Consider the following 10,434-nt stretch of genomic DNA (forward strand, 5'->3'; position numbering starts at 1 on the left):
GCTCATTGGGCCGTTTGAGTCCACGCGTCAACTGAGCTGGCTTCTTATTCTCCCACGCCTAAGTGCGAAAGCCATGACTAGAAAGGCACGCTAAAAACCTCTTAAAAATTTTCAACATTTTTTTGGGGGGCGTTACTGCAAGAGACTGACAGGGATATCCCGCTATAGCTGCGTGATTGTGGCTGTCTTCTGCGTTGTACTGAACTACAAACCGCTCAGTCGAGCATGTTGTATGAAATCAATTTCTAGGATTAGTTTCACGGTTCAGTGCCAACCATAGTTTAGTCAGTTTACCTTTCTGGATTTCTAGGATAGGAATAAAAAAATCTAGTTGACTATTAAAGCTTCAACCCATATTTGCTTTTATTCTCTACAGTGATTTTGGAATATTTTGCTACCATTAATCTAGAAAACGATTAAAATTAGAAGCATGTTTGTATTAACTTTGGCATTCACAATTAACCCACTATTCTGAGGTTATATGATACTGAATTATAAATCGGTTTCATATGTTGGGACTGTACATCATATCACTTAGCTAGATCAAGGTTGGATATCTTGTGTTCTTAGGTTGACTGCTATTACTAGTTTGTTTTAATTTGTGTTTGGTTTCGTTTTAGAGCAGGGGTCTCCAACCTTGGCAACTTTAAGACTTGTGGACTTCAGCTCCCAGAATTCCTCAGCCAGCAAAGCTGAGGATTCTGGGAGCTGAAGTCCACAAGTCTTAAAGTTGCCAAGGTTGGAGACCTCTGTTTTAGAGTACTGCTTTAATAATGTTTTTATTATGCATTTTGATTTTTTCAATTTCTCAATTCAGATTGATTTGAATTGTTTTACCTAGAGAAAAAGTGAAATACAAATGATTGTAGTTACACTTTAATATATTTTATCCTGCTTTTGATTCAAACGTTTTTAAGTTTCATTTACTTTAAAATGACTCACTGCAGTTTTACTAACGGTGCAAATGGAGGAAAAAAGCATAAACTGTTGGAAGAAATGTCCATCTGGGTTCAGTTTCAAGTGGGGAGAAAGACACTGGAATCATGGAGACTGGTGGTTTAATGGTGGACAGGACCACATGGGTTTTTTGGGTCATGCATATGAAGAAAAAAAATCCAAAAATAACTCACTGCTTGCAAAAGCAATTTTTTTTTTCAAAAGTACCTGACTGCTTGCATACGAAACTTTATGCATACAGATATACACACACACACACACACACACACACACACATGCAGAGACAATTTCTCACACATGCACACATTTCTTGCAAATCCAAAAGACAACACAGAAATCTCACACCTTCTCAATGAGTTTTGCACATACACACATTCCATGCAAATCAAGCATCACAATTATCTCTACAATTCTTATGCAGGTCTGAAAATGATCACATACATACATATACACGTCATCAAACAACATTTACAGACCTGGGGAAGTTGTCTGAGAAAACTCAGCAGTTTAAATCATGAATGTGATTGTGGATCCTTTTGAGTCATTTTTTGATAAGGTGGAGGTCCTGACAAACTGTCTAAGTGACGTCGTATAAAATGAGGCATTCAAGGACCATGCGCCACTTGGACAGAATTTGGGGGGGGGGGCTCTGGGAGACCCATAGTCTGCCACCGCCCTTTTGAGATCTTTAACCATTTTGAAATCAAGGGGTTGATGACCTCGAATTTTTTGATTAGGATTTTGTGGGTCATCTATAAGGCCAACGGGAAACATTTGCAAATCCTCTAAGGAAAGGTCTCCCGTTGCTATCGCTCTCTTCAGTCCAGCTGTAAGGGCAGAATGAGGCGAGGTCTCCGCGTCCACAGTTGGCAGAGGCGGAGGGGGGGGCAGATGGTGGAGATGTTTCAGTTGAAGAGGCAATGTTGGAGCATTTTACCTCAGGAGATTTTTGCTGCGGAGAGGCGTCCTCATATGGAGTGTTGAGCGCCATGGCATCGCTCGAATCTCTGATAGCCTTTTCATAAATTTCCAGCCTATTAACAATTACCTGACAAGTTACAATCAAATCGTAAGTGGCTTTAGGGGGGTCATTTAAATATTTCAATATATGCCTCCATTTTTTAGATGTGATATCCCCTGAAGGGGGATAACTGGGATATTTTTGCCAAATGAATTTCAACAATTTGACTAGGTCCTTCCCTGAAATTGAGAACAAAGGTTTGCCATGGTTTTTTAAAATTTGGATAGGAGCTCTAGGGGATGTGTGGAAATAAGTCCCCAATTTGGTCCATGTGGAAATTCTTAAACTTCCCTTTTCGGGATATGATGGACACTGTCTCCAAATGTAGGGCAAAAGACCAATTAAGTCCTTGTTCTTCAAATGGGGAAGTGTTTTTCCTCCATTTGAGGCTATCTTAGTTGAGGAATCGGTTAGTTCTCTCAACTCCTGCAAGTGCGCTGCCTGCTGCTGAGAAAACTTTCCGCCCATACTTACGAAAGACTTAGTCGTGTTTCAGACCAGTCGGGTGCGCGGCCTCCTTTGGGCGAATAAGTATGGACGGTCCGAGACGTATCCTTGAGGGGATCACATCAGGGTCACCAGTTGTGGCTTTTCTCGCGGCCAGCGGGCTCGCCACGAAAGGGTCCGGCCTTCCGTACCGGACGGAGTGAGAAATGAAGACGCGGAGTCCAATTCTCCTCGGGGTGAGCGAGCCTCGAGCTAGCCCGAGACAAGTCTTTTATTGAGGTTTGTTAGGGGTGGGTTACAGAGATTCAGAAGGCAAGCATGTGAGCCTGATTAACCACACATAAATTGACACATTGGGTTGGGTATGCATATTGTGGCAATATGGTTGCAAGCACAGCTGAGCAAGATGAATATTTTATGTGTGCAAAGCAGTTTTCTTATCATGTCCGGTGTTACCCGGACAGGCTCTGTGGTTAGCGTTTCTGAGCAGTTTGCAACAGCAGGTGTGGATACATTTCTACAGAATGCTCAAATGTAGCGAGACATGGAAACATCACCGTTATGGGTATGTGGTTGGAACAGGGTATGCAGAAATACCACATACAATGGAGACTTTGTCTGCTTGCTACTTTTTCTTGTACATGATCCAATTCTTAGAAGAATCTACATCTACAAGTTTATGTTGTTTATCTAAGAGATTATATGGCTAATGCAAAGCAGAATTATCTGACCATTGCCATAATGATTCCCAACACATGGGTATAAGAGAGATTTATACCCTCTCTTGGGCTTTAAACTTGCTTCCTGTTCCTGTGAAAGAAATGTATTCTGATTGGTTGTCAGACTCCCATAGGGCCATGCAGGGGTAACTTTGTAGGTTGTCTGGAGTCCCCGGTTTGGTTGAATCTTGCTGAGTGATGTAATGATGGGCTTTGGGTAGTTCCTATTATGTCTGAGGGATAATCGTACCTTTGTTGGATCTTGGATGAGGATATTTGCTTATGACCTAGCCTCTCTTTAAGTGCTTTAGGAGGATATTTGCTTATGACCTAGCCTCTCTTTAAGTGCTGACATCTGCTGTGGGCTATTGAGGAAGCTGGGGCTATTAAGAGTGAATCTGCTTCCTGCCTAAAAAAACATGTTTCTCCATTTCTCATCCAGGGAAATATAATATTCTGCCTTTTTAATATTTCCTAGAATATTTCATTTTTCAAGAAGGGTGGGTGCTAACTTTCTGCAATACCAATGTCCAGTCACCGTGTTCTTTGATATTCTGGTTTCCTTTTACCTTTTACTCTTCCAAACATAGCTGCTTTCTTTAATGAATTTCTCCATGTGACATGGCCAAAATAAGTGAGATGCAGTTTCATGATTTTGTCTTCTACTGACATGTCTGATGTTATGCGCTCCAATACGTGCTTGTTAGTCATCTTTGCCATCCAAGGAATATGCAGGAACCTTCTCCAATGCCACACCTTGACATATAAGAAGTTAAATAGTAATATGTGCTTTCAGAACTGTAAAGATTGTATTAGGGAAGGTGAAACTATGGATCTCCAAAGTCACAACCTTGCCAGTCATATTTTAACATGGCATACAGTATCGTATGAAGCCAAACTCTGCATTTCCTATTTTGGTGGGTTTGTGAAACTATGGCTAATCAGTGCAGAAATGTTGCCATGTTGTTAGAGTCTATGTTTTACCAACATTAGTTTGGTGGGGGTTGTAATTTAGTACCATATAATTGGCTACAAAATTCTGCAAATGTGTGGTATACTTCTACCATGTTTCCCCGAAAATAATACCGTCTTATATTTTTTAAAACCCCAAAATAAGGGCTTGGCCTTATTATCGGGGGGGGGGTCTTATTATTTTGGGGGTGCAGGAGATGGCAAGTGTGGCCACCTCATGGCTGCTGCTGGGTTGCACTGCTGTGGCAGTGCAACACAGCCGTTTGTCAGCTATTCGCTGGGTGGGAATCTCCCTGGCATTCTTGGCACTTGGCCGCCTCCCATCCATCCATCCTCCTCACCTGCAAACTCCCACCCCGCTCCTGCCTCTCCACCAGGTGACTCCCGGCAGCCCCCAGACGCCCAAAGCCTGCGCCTGCCCTTTTCCACAGCACCCAGCTCTTTATCGAGCGGGTGGCATGTGGGGTGGGGGAGAAGCAAGACGTGTGGAGCAAGACGGGGCTCTCTCCTCTTGCCGTCTCTTCTCTCCCCCTCGCCAGGGGCCGGGGAGATGCGAAACACACGTCTTACCTGCCTTGCAGCTGTCACGTGTCTCGCCATGGCTCCTTTTTGTATTCAATGGAATACAAAATTATTTGTACAGTAATTGCCTTTAGGACAAAAGCCCCAAAATAATAAGTGTATATCACTTCTGTAATCTGACTCAAATGTGCTATATATCACGTTTGATTTAACGGGTAAATTGTCTGTTATGCATAGATTTTGATGGCTAATCTATACAATATAATAAATCAGCACCATTTAGGCAGCTCTTTTGTGTACATTTCTGTTGAATAGGTATACCTTTTCAGTAAATATTTACACAATTTTAGCATTTGTGTCAAAATACTTCTATTTTTCCTATATCAACCTTATTTAATGTACTTCACTTAAAAATATGCAGGATAGATTATTTAGTTAAAAATATAATTGGCTACAAATATATGCATTTGAAACAAAGTCAAGTGCACTTTAGGAAAGTAATTAGAATTGTACACTTCCCCAACCCAGGCATTTGAGATCTTTTGAGCTGCAACTTCCTTCCTAGCGCATCTAGAGGGCACCAAGCTAGAAATGTTAGATATGATGCCAATATATAGTTGTGCTTATTTTTTCCAGCTGAGGGCAGTACAACACAAACCCATAGAAACGTCTTTAAAAGCAGTATTTTCAATTATTGCATTGTTGTCTGGCCAGACAGACCTATGGAGAAGGGATTGTTTTTTTATTATAAAATGGCTAGTTGAAAATTATATAATATGCTTAACCAGCTTGGCGTGCAGTTTGTGATTATATTTCAGTGAGCCAGGGTCATGGGATTGTGATTGATTGATCTAATTTCTATAGCTACCTGTCTCACCAAAAGTGATTCTGGATGGTGAACAACAAAACTAAAATAGTGAATAAATACATAAATCCATTTATTATTAATTATAAAAGCATTTAAAAATATAAAAACCAGAACAAACAAAGAAATAAGGGGCAAAACTATGTTAATAAGTTTACCTATCCCCTGGGATCCCCAGGCTTGCTGGCATAATCAGGTCTTCAGGGATTGTCAGAAGTGATTAGGCCAACCTCCTTTCAGGGGGAGAAGATTCCACTCCAGAAAAGGCATGCTGCCTGGAGCTTGCCAAGTGTAGTTCCCTAGCTGACAGAACCCATAGCTTTCTCTGCTGGATCTAGCTGGAAGAGGCAGTGCCTCGAGTAAACTAGTCCCACAGTTTTGAAGGTCAACATCAACAACTTGGATTCTACCTGGAAACGAAGTGGTAACCAATGCATCTCTCAAAGCAGAAGTGTAATGTGTGTTCTACCATGTAATTGCTTGTGCCACCACATTTTGCATCAGCCGAATTTTTTGGACATTCTTCCAAGGGCCCCATGTAGAATGCATAGTAATAGTCCACCCGGGAGGTGAAGAACAGAATGGATCACCAAATTTTCAGAAGCAAGATCAATGGGGAAGCTGGTAGGAAGTTAGAAGTTATGGTCACATATGGTCCTCCCTTAATGATGGCAACTGAGACCTGAGAGGAGCTAAACTGGAAGTTCTTGAGGTATATGATTTAAACCAAGGGTTGGGCTGGTGCTGGTGGAATAGATATATCCTATCATAGTTACACAAATTAACATGTCCAATTTTGTACTGATTGTAAAACTGATCAAATATGACTATTCTAATTCACATTTTTAACCAAGGGGATAGAATTACTTACTTGCAGTTCTCTGTCTCTGAATTACACATTGTTTAACCATGGTTTATTGAATAAACATAGTTGGCTGGTTTCAGTGTATGGTAAAGCCTTAAATAATGCACAATGTTCTAAGGAACAATTAAAGAACAAAGCAACCGCCTTCCAAAATATATAATATGCAGCATTCCATATATTGAAACATACCAAGTTCAGAAAGTTGTGTGAATTCAATGTGTTAGATTGATGAGACTCTAATATGCCTGCTTAAAAAACAAGATTACTTACATGAATTCCCCAAAGATAAATCATGAAAGCGTTTATGATACAAAGCAGATAACTACTGGAATGTGCTTCTCTACCACATGTGTTCAGAAGCAGATTAAGGCATATAGAACAGCTGAGAAGAAACAACAAGGAGATAAAAAAATTGTAGCCTCAATCAGCAACCAGCTGCCCCAAAGAGTGTCATATTTTCCAACATGAAATTCACTAATCTTGGAAGATGACTCCTATTATTATAGTTATCTACAGCATCAACATTGGAAGCTATTTCTGCTACAATGTCTATGGAGATTCTTAATCATCCAGGTCATGGTTGTCCCACAGGTACTTTTTCCAAAAGGCAGACTTTCTTGGTTTTTTCCTTTGAAAATGTTTTGCTTTTCATCTAAGAAGCTTCTTCAGTTAAGGGGGACTTGCTACATTTTCTCAATGGGATTCTTTCTACATAATTAGAGAAAACAGACATCAACTGTTAGACTTCCCTAGCCATTATGGCCAATGCTAAAATTATTAGCTGATTGACTCAAAGAATGATGAGGCCAACACCATGCTCAATGTAGAAACCCAAAATGAAACACTCCTGACTGTTAGCTAGACTACTTCACTTAAACATATCCCGTGTGGAGAGGCCCATCACCTCTCTGGCTAATTGGTTTTACTAGTAGTTTTCTCAGAACTACTTTTTTCCTATATTACTAAATTGGAATGTCATGTAGGCCTTAGTTCCTAATCCCCCATTCATTTTTGTGCCCTTCCCTGAAACTTCTAATGTTTAATTCATTTTTAGGTGTAGTGTCCAGAACAGTTTTGTGGTGAGGTCTGACCAAAGCAAAATGAAACCGAATTTATATCCTTTATTTGGAAATGATACTTCAGCTGATACAGCCTAAAGTTGCAGTAGCTGTTTCTGGAGCCACATCAGTTTGCTGACTCATATTCAATTTGTAATCAACTGTTTCAACAGTTTTTTTTGCAAGAATTTATTTTATTTTATTGGATGTAGAGGCTGCCTGACTTCCAAAGACTGTGTGAGTGGTTTACATCTCCAAAATAGGAAACGAAAGAAGACATGCATATCCAGGACAACATAAAACGAAAAGGATTGACAGCTAACCCCAGACAGGGAGCAAATCCAGATAGTCAAAGACTTGTAGAACAGTAGTGGGGTGGGAACAATACAGATGTGTGGGGACACTGTTCCACAGTGCAGGTATCATGAGAAGGTGTGCTTCCTAAGTTCTGTAGACTTTTTTAAATTGATGGGATCTGGGGTGTGATCACTCTATCTCGGGTGTCAAACTTGATTTCATTGAGGGCCACATCAAGGTTGTGTTTGACCTTGAAGGGCCAGCTGGCAGTGGTGTGTGGCTGGGGTGGGCGTGGGCACAGTGGGCAGTGGCCACAGGCTCAAGATGGATTTTTCTCTTTCTTTCCTCAGGTCTTTACTATAACCATTTTCCTATCTCTTCTACCAGATATTACTGGCAAACATTTATTATGTATTCTTCATACTCCACTAAACTTTTTATTTCTAAATTTTTAAGCACCTGCAGGCCAGATCCAGTACACGGGCCTTGAGTTTGACACCCCTGCTCTTACTGGGCAGGCAGAAACTAGTGAACCTAGGTGGACCCTCAAGGAACCTAGCTTATTCCATGAAGGGCTTTACAAGTGATAGCCAGCACCTAAAATGGCACTTGAAAATAATTGGCAATAAGAATGGCTCACAAAGCAGCAGTGATACATTGGCATAAGGTGTTCTGCTTATCACTGGCTATGCTGCTGTATTCTGAATCAGAAATAGCTTCTGAGCGGGCTTCAAGGGCTACCTCATTTTGAAAGCATTGTAGTAACCTAATTAAGAGGTGACTAAAGCATGAGTAACTATAGGTATTACCATTCCAGATTTCCAACCTATGGATTTGCTTTTTTTTCTTAAGTGAAAGTAAAGGCCTAGACTGTGCTGTTGTCTGTTAAATTTCATAGTATTTCAGTCCATTTTTCAAGTCATTGATACCACACATCTGGGGAGCATCAGTGTTGAAAAAGGTTGTTCTACTAGCTTAGTTCATGAAACAATTAAGCCATGGATTGTTGAAAAAAGCTTATTGCTTAGATATACACAACAAAAATATCCAGTTAAACTAGCTCTAGCCATTCAGCTGTGCTAGAGGAAACACCAAAATCCATTGACTTATTTTGTGTATCAAGAAAAATATTTAGACTGAAAAAGTCCCTCTCAAACCCCAAGTCTATTCATTAAGAATTCACTGCTGAAGTCTTGCAGCCCAGAATATATTTTTAATAATGATTGCCTGCAGCAGTCAAATTATATTTAATGTTGAATACCTAATAATGGGAAGGAGCTAATTATCTTATCGTCTTGGCTTTATAGAAACCAAAGTTTAAGATTAATGTTTGAACCCTTCCAATTTTGATTTCCTTATACTCAAATAATGATTGTTCCAGATTTTTACTTCACTGTTCTACAGAAAGCCAATTTGGTGTAGTGGTTAAATGAAAATATTTACAGATCCCTCACATCCTGGACATAAACTGTTTCAACTCCTACCCTCAAAACGATGCTATAGAGCACTGCACATCAGAACAACTAGACACAAGAACAGTTTTTCCCCGAACACCATCACTCTGCTAAACAAATAATTCCCTCAACACTGTCAAACTATTTACTAAATCTGCACTACAATTCTCATCGTTCCCATCACCAATCTCTTTCCACTTATGACTGTATGACTGTAACTTTGTTGCTGGTAATCCTTATGATTTATATTGATATTGATTGTTCCTAATTGTTTATTTGTATCCTATGATTATCATTAAGTGTTGTATCATTAAGTGTTAAATTGTACCCTATGACCATCATTTGTGTTGTAAATGCACGCCAAGAGCATATGCACCAAGACAAATTCCTTGTGTGTCCTATCACACTTGTCCAATAAGTTCTATTCTATTCTATTCTATTCTATTCTATTCTATTCTATTCTATTCTATTCTATTCTATTCTATTCTATTCTAAGGCATCAGCCTAGAAATTATGAGTTATAATTCCACTTTAGGCACAAAGCCAGTTAGGTAATCTTGGGCTAGTCATTTTCAGTCCTATGCATAGAAGGACTATGCAATAGCAAATCAATTCTGAAAAATCTTAGAATAGATTTTTTTTATTGGCCAAGTGTGATTGGACACACAAGGAATTTGTCTTGGTGCATATGCTCTCAGGGTACATAAAAGAAAAGATATATTCGTCAAGAATTATAAGGTACAACACTTAATGATAGTCATAGGATACAAATAAGCAATCAAGAAACAATCTCAGTATAAATCGTAAGGCTACAAGCAATGAAGTTACAGTCATACAGTCATAAGTGGAAGGAGGTGATGGGAACGATGAGAAGATTAATAGTAATGCATACTTAGGAAACAGTTTGACAGTGTTGAGGGAATTATTTGTTTAGCAGAGTGATGGCGTTCGGGAAAAAACTGTTCCTGTGTCTAGTTGTTCTGGTGTGCACTGCTCTACAGCAGGGGTCCCAACCTTTTGGACCTCAGGGACCACCAAGTCCATAATTTTAAATCCCGGGGACCACTAATACGAATCCAGTGTGCTGCTTCCTGAAGTGCCTGGACTCCCAGTGATGGAATGGGGTCCTTCAGGAACTGTCCCTCCTCTTTCTTTCTCCCCCCTCCCCTCTCTCTCCCACTCATTCTCTCATTATGTCTTCCCCCTCTCTTTCTCCCACTCATTCTGTCATCTCTCTTTCTCTCCCCCCCTTTCTTT

The sequence above is a fragment of the Ahaetulla prasina genome, chromosome 1, assembly GCF_028640845.1.
Source record: "Ahaetulla prasina isolate Xishuangbanna chromosome 1, ASM2864084v1, whole genome shotgun sequence".
In the NCBI taxonomy this organism is placed as follows: domain Eukaryota; kingdom Metazoa; phylum Chordata; class Lepidosauria; order Squamata; family Colubridae; genus Ahaetulla; species Ahaetulla prasina.